This window comes from Choloepus didactylus, chromosome 2 (genome assembly GCF_015220235.1).
Source record: "Choloepus didactylus isolate mChoDid1 chromosome 2, mChoDid1.pri, whole genome shotgun sequence".
In the NCBI taxonomy this organism is placed as follows: Eukaryota; Metazoa; Chordata; class Mammalia; order Pilosa; family Megalonychidae; genus Choloepus; species Choloepus didactylus.
The window spans coordinates 116,671,555-116,684,039 of NC_051308.1; the positions used below are offsets into that span (position 1 = coordinate 116,671,555).

At 39.7% G+C, this 12,485-nt stretch overlaps 1 protein-coding gene across 4 annotated transcripts in view; it reads left to right on the forward strand.

The window, feature by feature from the left end:
- The first annotated feature begins 1,800 nt into the window (after window positions 1-1,800).
- Window positions 1,801-12,485, forward strand: part of OTUD7B (OTU deubiquitinase 7B) — a 59,378-nt gene continuing 48,693 nt past the window's right edge. For 2 of the 4 annotated variants that reach the window (XM_037826124.1, XM_037826127.1), the window contains exon 1: window positions 1,801-2,123. The gene's annotated coding sequence lies outside the window, so the exon portion shown is untranslated. Of the gene's footprint in view, window positions 2,124-2,273; window positions 2,619-12,485 lie in introns of those variants that run through there. The other 2 variants (XM_037826129.1, XM_037826125.1) reach the window with 2 other exon arrangements.

Sequence of the window (12,485 nt, forward strand, 5' to 3'; positions counted from 1 at the left end):
AGCCATAAAGCAACTGCAACCCCATCCCTTCCTGGTCCCTAAATTTCCAGGCAAGCCTGTAAAGTATAGTCACTTAAATGAATTTGACCAGCAATTTGGCCCAGCTTTCAAATTTGGAAACATTTTGTGGTCAATGCCAAAAGAAAAAGCCTGCCTTGTACTGAGTGTGGAGCGTGCCTTTGAACTACATACTTGGTGCTAATAAGTTTGTGGTCATGGAGTTTAAAACTAGAAAGACATAGTTAGCAGCTGGGCATAACTTGGCTCTGGGAGAGACTTGGTGAAACAAGACTTTCAGATTTTTGAAGCTTCTCATCTGTGGAACTGTACACCTACCTTAGATATAGCTAGCAAAAGGTGGGTTTGATCAATGGAGTTCGCTTAGTATCAATTTAGGAGACCAAATCTTATCCTACTCTTCTATTCAAATTTGCCATTGAGCAGTGGCCAAAATTTATGGTCCCCATGTGCTTGAAGTCCAGGCCAAATGGCTCTGCTCGCCAACCTGTATTGGAGGTCCAGGCATGCTTCATGCAAGGCACTCTGACCTGCTTGGCCTTTGTATGGCCCCAGGCCCAGCTCCAAATCCTCAATTTGAAACCTTAGTGTATCCCCAAGAGATACAGCTGTCTAAGAAGTTATCTGTTTCAAGTGTCAGTTTCTTATCTGAGGTGGTTATTTCTAATGTCCTTTTAGAAATTGAGGATTCATGAAGTTGTGAGAGGACAGCAAAGTTGACTGCAATATTTGTTTTTACATAGGCCTAATGGGCACAATTCAAAAACATTATTTTGAATATGCAGAACAGATGTTGCAATATTAGGAATCTGAATTAAGATTTAGGGTTCCTTTGGTCAAATTTTAACAGGAGCAGGCCCCATTTTATATTTGTCTTAAAGTAGTATTTATTAAATGCTCTTCCTACTCCAAACATTCCACATTCTCCTAATATTCATTCATTAATTCAACAAATATGGAAGGCCTACTATGTGCCAGGCATTCCTATTTATGCTTTCATAGTCGTAGTTCATTGTAATTCACATAGCGTATGTGTGAGTTCTACCTTAAATGATATAGTTTTACGTATTTTACTAAATTGTAAGATCCTTGATGTCTGGGACTATGTCTTGTTCATTTTCATATCCCAGATACCACTGAATGCAGTGCCTTGCAGATAGTAGGGACTCAATGAGTTCAATTGAATTTCACTGTAATGCTGTAAAGGCATTACAGAAGAAAAACTACGTAACTTTTTTTTTTTTTTTTGATTGTGCTAACAGTCTAAGGCAGATGTGTCAATGATATCATCTTGCAAGTAAACAAATATAAGGTGTTTATACAGAAGGGTATGCGCACTTCAAGAGTGAAGGAACAAGGGAAGTGTAGAACCCGGTGGAGATTGGTCTGGAAGAAGCGCTGTTAATTTTCCTCTGGTCAGTCCAGAACGACTGCGTTAAAAGAATTAGCATTTCAGTCTTCTCGTTCTAAAGTATTTTCATCCCTCTCACCTTTCTAGAACTACCCCACCCCCTTTCTACTTCTTTCCAAAGGGCTGTAACCTACCGACTCTACCTCAAAGTCTCAAGAGTCCACCCCGTACCCTTCGAGCTACGTTTCAAGAACCCTCTAGAATAGGGGCTTTAGGAACGCGGGCCATGAAAACACCGGGTCACGCGCAGGGCTGGCGCCAAACTGACCGCAGCCGGGGGAGTGGCACTGAAGGCGGGGCTGCTATGGGGCGGGGCGGGGCTGGAGGAGGCCCGGGGGCGACTTGGGTGTCACCACCAACCCGTTCCGGCCGGAAACTGGCGCTTGTTTCCGGCCGGACGGCTGAAATTCACCGATCCTGAACCAGCTGCCGGAGTCGGAGTGGGAACCCAAGTGGAGCAAGCAAAAAGGCACCGGGGGAGGCCACTGCCGATCAGTCCCGTCTGGCTCCGGCTTCTGATCCTGTGCGGAGCAACAGCCGCGGTCGTGGTATCCGCCACCGCCTCCGCCTCCGCCTCCGCCGACGTCGGGGGAGGGGCCGGCCGGACCCCGGGGGTCACTGCTGAGGAATGAGGAGAGGCGGCCGGGCACCGCGCTCCGCCCCGGCCTAGGGCCTTGCCCCGGGAGCCGCGAGGGTAACGGAGCCCCCGCCCTGACATCCCCTTGTCTGTTCCCGCCTCTTCAGTTTCCCAGACTCTGACCCTCTATCTCCACTGTCTGCCTTCTTTCCAATTATATTTCACCTGGAGCCATCTCCTTTCGGCACTCCCTCCTCCCTTCTAGCCCTGGCTCCTCCTTGCTTTGACCCAACCTTTTACCCTTTAGTACTCCCTTTCACGGGCGTCCCGCGTTCCTAGCCCCCTCCCGCATTCCTGGCCTCCCTCTCCAAACTCTGCTGGGCGGTTTGAAACGTCCTCCCTTCTCTGCTATACTTTCGGGGACGGATGGTAGAGGTTTAGGGTGGAAGGCTTTTTTTCTTGTTAAGAGTTCAGGCTACTTCGCTCATCGTAGGATAAAGTTCATTTTAAAGGCTCAATGTACAAGTGAAATGAAGGAAAACAAGTTTGTTCTCCCCTCTTGATAGCAAACTGATGTGCGTCCAGTGTGGAGGAAGGGAGCGAAAAAAAAAGGTGTGTGCCTGTGTTGGTGATTCTAGAGCAGGCTTATGAACTTTAGAAAAAAAAAAGTTGCCATGAGCTGATGGAAACTTGAGAAGCAGATGATGAGTAAGCCGGGGGCTGCGTGATCTCACTCCTCTTCTCGTAATTACTAGGTTAACGGTGTGGCTCTGGTCGGGATGGGATGGGATTTGTTTACTGGGCCGTCGTATTTTTAGCTTGTCGGCTCGCGAGGACCAGCACTCTGAGGATATCTCTTGTTTCCCTCACTGTCTCCCTCCCTCCTTCCCCTGTCACCTTCTCCCGCTAGTCTGTCTGTCTAATATCGCTGGCTCTACTGGGCACAATATAGATATAAAAATTAAGTTGAAAGAAGCTGGCCAGTGATTAATTTTATGTAAGAGGTTCCCCTCAAGCTCTTCCAGGGGGTTTCCTTTTCATGAACGCAAAGCCAAGAATTAACAGGACTTTCATTTTCCTTATGTTTTTGTAAGTAGTATATAAGATGATTTATTTAGAAAGTCAAATCTGGTTACTTTTCAGCCTTTCTCATACTGTTTATTTTGAAGATCTGTGAGGAGGCTGTATCCCTTTGTCTTTCACAACCTAGTCCGAAGGTGGGAAAGAACAAAGTAGAAGGAGAGGTGGTGGTAAGGCTAGCTAATTTCTAAGTCTTTCAAAAATATTTTCTATACTACATAACTTTTAAAAACATTTAGAAAATTTTCCTTCCTGGTAAATAAGATTGCCTTCCTGAAGAGGTGGAGGGAAGAAGACTGCAGGGTAGTTACTATGTACTTAGAGATTGCCAAGGAATACAAATATTAGCTCATGCTAGGAATAATTGAGAAGGTAAATATGCTGAAAACATATATTCCAAAACCAAAAAAGGTTATTTTTCGAACCCCCCTGCCCCCACCCCATGTTGGATTATCAGCACCTTTCTGCCAATAATTGTGCATTAACGTGAATAATTTACAATTGAACAGATACTCACTTGGGACATTACGCATTCAGGCAGGAAGGAAAGATAGAAGAAAGATAATTCCCAAACTATTACTAAATTTTTTATTCTTTTAAAATGTTTTTATTTTGTTATTATTATTATTATTGCCTGATTTGACTTATTCTTTTCATTAAATGCCAAAGACTCCCTTGGAAAAAGATGTAAACCTTTGCCAAAGAAAGGGCTGTCTGCTGACTTGTATGAGGCAGGATGACCAGTAACAAATGCTAATTTTTAACTGGACTTTGGGTAGAGTTATTTCACCAAAACTTGGAAATTTCCCTGAAGCTTTAATTCCTTAATCTTTTTCCTTTGAGACTCCTTTGAAAAAGAGATTTAATTTAGAGAGAAAATATAATTTTTAAAAATCCCGTACGTATCCCCAGAGTCTGATGACCGTCAAATCATTGCTTTAAATTTGTCTGAGTTGGTTGGTGCCAAGATTATCATTCTATTTCTAGCTGTATCTAGCAACTTCCCTAGTTGAACCACGTATGATATCTCAGGGGGTGGGGATTAGAGGTGTTGAATAAACCCAGGAATAAGTGTAAGGTAGTCCAATAGCCTACCACTATCCCCAGCTCAGAAGGCTTTGTTGGAATTTTGAGATTCAGTATATATTTCATTAACCAAATGAGTTAAGATGAAATAACTGAGTATTACAAATAAAATTGCTGATTGTTGTGGGGGCACTGAGTGCCAGTTGTTAAGTTTGGGAGCCCCTGGATATTTTAAGCTTGCTAAGGAAGCTGGTAGAAGTCATTCTAAGGGAACTTTTTTCCTTACCCCAAACACTCAGTGCCACCAAGGAGAAAATCCTGAAACAGTGCTTTGCAATGTGACCTCAATAGTAGCTTTCCTGTGAGTATCTAGGAGCTGTAGAATAGCAGACTGCAATCTTCTCAACAGCCCCTGATAAATTTGCATAATTAAAAATTTGTATAACTACAATGTAGATGTGGGGCAGTTTTATTGTCAGAATGTCTGATTTCAGTAGAGTTTTAATATGATACAAGAAAGGATTTGATTTTTTTTTTAAATATGAAATCCTTGCTGAATAATATTGAACACTCCAGTGGATAAAGCAGCCTCCAGGCCCCAATGATAGACCTTAGATATAAAAGATGTAAAGACAGGTGTCCTTGTCCTTGGGGGTTGGGGAATAGTATGATATAAATGGGAAGGCAGACTATTATGCTTTAACATTTAGGAAACAACATATAAACAAAACCAAGTTTAATGTGCTACGAATGGGGTATGTAAGGCTGAGAAAACTTGAAGTAACCAAGTTAAGAATCAGTGAGATAAGTTAGGGAAGATTTCTGCATCAGTAAATTTTGAAATAGATTTGGGAGGCTATGGATTAGAGTTAAGAAGCATGGGCTGTGGAGTTAGATGAACCTTGCTTTAAATCTTGGTTCTATCTTTTATGATGTAATCTTGGACAATTTACTTCTTTATCCTTATCTATAAAATAAGTGTACACATTCCAGTAAATGACGTGGTGTAGGGCACATAATAATCATTGTGTTGGAAATAAAAGAAAGGATCTTCCAGGCAGAAAGTAGAGAATGTACAGTGTACAATGATGGTATGAATGACTAAGTTGTGTTTGTGGGGAAATAAATGAGAGTGAAAGGAGAAAATGTGGGTTGATCAAGTCATGGGTAGAGTGGCCAAGAGTTATGGTTGGTGGAGAGGTCTTGGGGGCCAGACTTGTTGGATGTTGATGGAAAGGTCAATAGAGTCATTGTAGGTCCTTGAACAAAGGATGGATTTAATGAGATGTACTGAGCTCTCTGGTCCGGGAACTCAGGGCAAGGAGTTGTTAGGCAGGCACCAGTACATTGTGACTTTTCTGCTGCTTTTCTCAACCATCGTGGCATAAAGAGATGCAGTCAGGAGCATAAGATTTCTGGTAGAAGTTTTTATATTCAAGCAGCCTTACTCATGCTGAATTCTGCTTGTGCCTGTCTTAAGACTATGGCTGGATTCTCCTCAAGTGCTTATGGTAAGGTCAGCATCGTGTCTCAAGTGCATTTAACTCTCAGTTATCTATGTTTAATGCACTGATATAGATAATTCAGAACTTAATATAGAAATTTTTTGTTTTGAAAATGTATTATTTTCTTTACCAAATTTATTTTAGGTTTTTTTTTTTTTTTGATTATGCTGATGCTGAAATGAATTTGCCTTTCTAAGCTTGTATTACCTGATGATGAGAAGAGTATACTGAATGGCACAGAACAGTCAATCTTGGATGAAAAATTTTGCCCTAGCAATCCAAAAAATGAATATTCCAGTGTGACAAAGACTGGACTATAACAAATATGTTAATGAAGGCCAGTTTCTTTCAAAATCTTTTTGAGTCCAATGTGGCATGACAGGCTGTCTACCTTACGCATAAGAGTCATTAATAGAGCCAGAATGAGTTTTCACTCACAATATCAATAGGAATCCCACTGCCTTATATTGCATTGTTGAAGATTCAGCTGGCTTTCTCGAAGGACTTGGGCTTTGTAGAGGCTTTTCCAGATACCAGCTCCACTGAAAATCTCTCAGATTTTTTCCTCCTGAAGGAGACTTGTTTTAAAATATGGCCAACTTAAAAAAAAGGGGGTGTATGTGTGTGTGGCGGGAGTGTGTGTGTGTGTGGCGGGGGGTGGAGGGGACAGACATGGGGAGAAGTGTCCACATTTGAAAAGTAAACAAAATCACATAGCTCTTCTTTCAACCTTTTTCTTTTTATGTCATACTGGAGCTCTTGCTTTCCTTCATCCCTGCCCCCACCCCCATGCCCCATCTCCTCATAATCATTACCAAAGCTTTGTGCTTGTGATGTCAGCACAGTATTATTATTTACCTCTTGAGTCTGGAGATTGCAATGTTTCTGAACTGGAAATCAGAGATAGAAAAGTCAAGAATTTTATTTTATACAGCTTAGTTCAGGATTATTTTCAACTGTGTTTTTTAGGATTATGTCTTATCCCTTTTTTTCCTTTAAGAAATTGTTTTAGATAGGAGAAGTCACTAAACTATTATATTTAGTGATGTACTATGAGTTTAGGTCTATGCTAGGTGTGATGGAAGATTAAGAAAAATGACAGCTTTGGGCTTACACAACCTTACAGCCCAGTTTGGAGTGAGAGGAATAGGAATGAATGAACACTATTTATTTTCAAATAAAATTTAAAATAGGAAAGTACATTGTCTGTTGCGTAGTAGAGACTACATACCTTAGAAGTTTGGGGAGAAGAGTACTCAAGTAGTTATGAATGATGTCACAGAGGAATTGTAATTTATTCCAGATCTTAAAAATATAGTTTTATTAGGTATAAAGGAAATGGGCTGGCACATGAGATGAAGAGAATAATCATAAAAAAAATTGCTTCATTTTGAAGCTGAAAAGGATCAAACAAAAGCCTAGAAATAGGAATGTACCTGGGATGTTCTTGGGGCAGTGATAAGACTGACCTGAGTAGCAATGAATAGTGGTAAAACAAGAGTGGGTAGGTAGGTTTGGAGCTATGTTTTGAGTCTTAAAAGCCAGGTTTGTAAGTTTAGGTTTTAAGTGACAGAAAATTGGGAACCACTGAAGAGTTTTTATTCAGATAGTAATATGATGGCAGCAGGACACAGGTGTTCTTGGAGGGAAGGGAGATTGGCACCAATTTGTGTGAGGTGATGAGGCCTGAACTAGAATTGTGGAGATTGGGATAAGGAGAGGAAAAAGTGAAAGATATTGCAAAGGAAAAGCAGAATTTGGTAAGGACTAGATGTGGAAGATGAAGGAGAGTGATAAATCTAGTATGACTATGACATTTCTAGCCCCAGTGTCTTAGACATTGGCCAAGACAAAGAAATTAAGAAGGGGTTTTTTAGGGGGAATATGACAAGTTCAGTTTGGGATGTGTTGGATTTAAAGTGGCAATGAAATGTCCAAGTGAAAGCTGTTCTGGTTGTTGGGGATATGTGCCTAAAGCTAGGGTGGGGATGGGAATTAATGAGTTTGGAAGTGCACTTTTGCAGCTCATAGGCATAGAAGGTCTCTACCCACAGGAGCTTATAGATCTAGTGGGAGGAGGCAGATGTGTAAATAAATAGATGAAATGAACTGTGACAGATGCTGTGATAGAAGTATGTAGGGAGGAAAGTGGGGGCCCAAAGGTCAATTCTGCCTTGGGCATGCAGAAGTTAGAAAGTGCCTCCCAGAGGAGAAATGACATTTGAGCTGAGTCTTGAAAGATGAGTTAAGGGTGTACCATATAGATGAGGAGGAGAAGTACACTCCAGGCTGAGGAAACAGCATGAACAAAAGCTTAAAGGAATGAAACAGCCAGACTTCTTCAGGTAACTTTTAAGTAATTATTATGGCTGAGGGACAGGATTGGAGAGGCACAGATGAGGCTGGAGAAGTAGGCAGGACCAGATCATGGAGAACTTGTACTGCAGTAAATGATGAGCCATTGAAGGGGTTTAAGCATTGAGTGATAAAATCTTTCACATTGTAGAAATATTACTGTCAGTGATGTATATAGGGTAGATTGGAGAGGGACAAAGCAAAAAACTTTTTATTAACTTCGTTATGCTTAAGCTTAAAGTATTTGTTGTTGAGAGTGGTCTCTTGTGAAGATCCATGGAATTAGAAATTGGAGGGACTTATGGTTTCTTAGTCCCCCTCATACACTTTCAGACAGAATGCCTGAGGTTTATTCAGGATCACATAAGTGTTTTAATGAAAACTTTGTCTGGAATTCAGTCTTCATTTGCTAGTATGTGGTAGGTAATTAATAAATGCTGACCTCTTTATTCCCTCCCATGGCCTATTCCAGTGTTTGTTCAATTCCACCACTTTATATTGTGCTAGAAGATAGAGGCACTTCTGTCATTCCATTCCATTTTTCCTTTATACCAGTCAGAATAAACAATTGTATTTTCTCAGGTCTGACTGAAGAAGGCCTGCCCTGAGAGTATAAAGGGGAGGGGACCTCTTTTTGGCTTGGGGCAGTTGGGTGCCCTGGAGTGGGGTGAATAGAGTGTTAAGATTCTCCAGCTGTGATGATTCAGATGTAGAATGTCAAGGTATTTGTTTTATCCAGTGTGTAGATGTATTTCTAGCTCCTGCTAAGGTCCCTTCAAGCTCTTTTCTTTTAGACTTAGTTTTAAGTTGTATAGAGAAAACTTTTGTTAAAAGCAATGACTGTGATAAACTGGGCACTGACAAAAAACATACACAAAACAATGTTTGTCATTATGCTTGGCTTGTAAATCTTTCTTCTCTATGTTTTTAATTTCATTGACTTTTTTTGTGAAGGGAAATTGATTTTGAAGAGCTAAGTGCGAGTTTGCATTTTGTGTTTTAGTCATTTGCTGGAGAAGAACAGACCCCTATGGATAGGATAGAGTATTTAGAAGTCTTTAGATTCCCCTGGGGAGAGTTGGGACACAGGGGATGTGGAAGATTTTTCACTGAATTGTGCTTTCTTTACTTGATTCTCTGGGCCCTATCAACATCATCATTAGAGAAGGGACTTGGTTTGGAGGCTGTCTACTTTAGCAGAGCTGCCAATTCTTAATTCTTTCTCAAGTGGGCAAGGGTACATTTTGTTTTGGTTTTTGAGTATTTGGAGGATGGAAGGGGAAACAAGAGGTACAGAATAGCTACTCACAGTGAGTACTTATCTGAATTCCTGCGTAGCTGGAAATTTTCTTGGCTTTGTTTTGGGAGAGTTAATTTGTTTACACCAGCTTAAATATTATGTGGGAAGGTGGTTCTCACTCTCCTCGGATATGTGATTTGGGATGCCAATAAAAATTTTCTCCTTGTCCGTTTTTGTCAGCCCCCATCCCACCCTCTTCTAAGTGTCTTTTGTGCACACTGTGAGGGATGCGAAGGATCCTCTTCAATTTAAAACTGAACTCAAGTATTTCCCTCAAGTTTAGGGAACCATTGTGCTCCTGACTATTCCTTTTGTGTTAATGACACCACTGTTCTTCCAGTGGAGAGTTTAATTGATTTCTTAATTAAAATTTTTTTTAATAATGAGCTATTTCTAAGATTTAGAAAAGTATAGGGAAAAAAATTTAGCATAGATAACTTTGAGTCCACAACCCAAATTTAATGGGTATTTACATTTTGTCATGTTTGTTCTCCATCTTTCTAAGATATAAAATGTTACAGATAAAATAAAAAATAAAAGAATTTTTAAAATGTTATAGATAACTAAGGTCCTGCTCTGCAATTCTTCCCCATTCCTCTTTTCTGCAAGGTGACTACCAGTCTAAATTGGTATGTTTAACATTCCATTTCATATTTTATCCTATTTTTTTTTTTAAAAATTATATTTACACAAGCAGCATATTTTCAAGTTTTGTTCTGAAATTTTACGCAAGTATCATACTGTACCTATCTTTTTGCATCTTTTTCTCTCAGCATTATTCTTCAGCTTTGCTCACGTGTGAATCTAATTCACTCAGTCACCTAATCTTTAAATCTGTTTCCTCCATTGCCCTCCCCACTTGCCCTGTTTAAAAATCCTACCCATCCTTAAAATCCCAGTTTAAACTATCTCTTTTATGAAAACTTTCCTGATTTTTTATTTCTTTACCCAATAGGCTAGCGTCTTTCCCACTTCTGAATCCTCCTTGTGATGTGGTACTTGTCATATGGTAGCTGTATATTATATATTTCTTTATTTGTGCCCTTTGCATGCCTTTCTCCTACACTGTAAGCTCCTTGAAAACAGATAATGTCATTTCTTTAATCTTTGTATCTCTCGTGGGGCTTGCTATGATAACTTATACTTAATAGGCATTTAGTAACTATTAAGAGACTAATATTAGATAAATGAATAAAAAATAAAGAGGACAGTCTTTGCATTGGTGAACTATCAGTTTAATTATGAATACTGGTGTAGCCTCATGAAAAATAAAACTTATAAGAAATAAAGAAATACTCAGCACTGAAATTATATAAAAATGCATCTAAATGGTGAGAGCTATTAGGACTAACTTCCTGCCGGAGGTGAGAGCAAACATTTGCTGGGAAATGAAATGGGGAGCTGACAGGTGATATCATCCCAGTAGGGAAACTCCTGGGAATTCATCCTGGTGATTTTTGAGGCAGTCTGCTCCTGGGCCCAGACTCATTCCATTAGCTATCAAATTCTGCTGTTGTCATCAAAGTCTTGACACCTTCACTGGAGACAGGATATTGGTGTTGAGAGAAAGCAGCCATCTGTTCACTTAATAAACACTGCTAAGGACCAGGAATTCCTTAGCCCCTAAAGAAGAAAACCTCATACACACAACATAACTTTTAACCACAGTTTCGTTTTTTTTATTGACGAGGCCAGGTTGTATCTCACCATAATATTTTGAAACTTTGAATTCTGGATTATTTAACTCCAGTCTAGCATCATTTTGGTCTCACAGAAGCTAAGGAAGAAATTAAATATTCAGTTGAACTATATGAAATTGTCATTTTGCAGGTAAAAAAAAAAGCAGTCTAATATTGGCAGTTTCATATGGTTTAACATAATATATCAGGTCTTGATTTCCTCTTGGGGTTCTGAGGAGCAATATCATGGATCTTTTTAAGGTGAATAATCCAAAGTTCCTTTATACTTCTAAAATGCATTTCTGAACTTTAATTTGCAACAGATTTTCTTTTGCAGTTATCTTTAGCTCAAATTTATGATAAAGTGTTTTATTTCTGAGCATGTATTTAGTATACTTGGGAAAGTTGTGGGGGAATGTGTAAGTGTTGTAGGCCAGAGTAGGCTCTGGGAAATAAGCCTGAAATGAAAACTTCTGCTATAAATATCTACATATAATTGATCAAGTTGGCTTTAACGAGCTTACAGTTCCTATGAGTAAATGACTCCCTCCCACCCCCCAATTTTCCTGCCACCCCCATGTCTCCTTTCCATTCTTGATAAAGGAGATCTGGTGGTGGGGAAACATGGAAGAGAAATTTGCCTGTGATCCATGACTTTATTTGGGGACATGACAGGGAAGAGGACAAGAGCCCTAGCTCCTTGCGTCAGACTGTTACTTCGTGGTTGTCTGTGTGTGCGCTTGCATGTGTACATGCAGCAGAAGTCAGGGGAAAGAACAATAACATAGTAGATAGCTGGAGTTAACAGATATTATAGGATAGAATTGAGGAACAAGAGTGGGGAAAAAAAGGAGATGGGTATGAACATTTAAAGAGATTATATTTCTTCTTGTTCTTCAAAACCTGACTCAGAATTCTTTGTAAAACTTGAACCTTAAACATGTCAGTTATGTCCAGGGCACATGCTACAGATGCCTACTTGTAGAAGATCATATATAGAATGTAGCTTTGACTCTTATCAGCTTTGTGTTCTAAAATAGTTCTTCTTTGAAAAGTCAGGGTCGTTTTAAATGAGTTGGTCTATTAGTGCCTTTTTTTTTTTTAATCATTAACAACTGACATCAAAGGAAAGGGAGGAGAATTCCTCTGCAGTTTTAGTATTAGTAAATCCTAATTGATATTTACATGAAGATAGTCCCATGTGAGTAATTGAGGCAAGACAATGGGAAAATACAGAGCAACTAATAAAATTTATTTTGGATGGCAAGTTTTCATCTGTTTTAAAAATGTGTCTGCTCTTACGTGTTCCTTTGTGAGCATTTTCTTTCGTCTCCTTTGAACTGGAGCTCCCTGACTATTAGACCATTCATTTCCTGAAATTTTCTGTCAGTACTAAGAACAAGATTCTCTGACATGAGAATCCTTGTACCATCCTGTTTACTGACCAGGGCTAGAAACTTTGCATACCCTGTCTCAGAACTCTGAAAATAGAATTTGAGAATTCGACTTAAGATTTGCTTCATCCTAGCTTCTT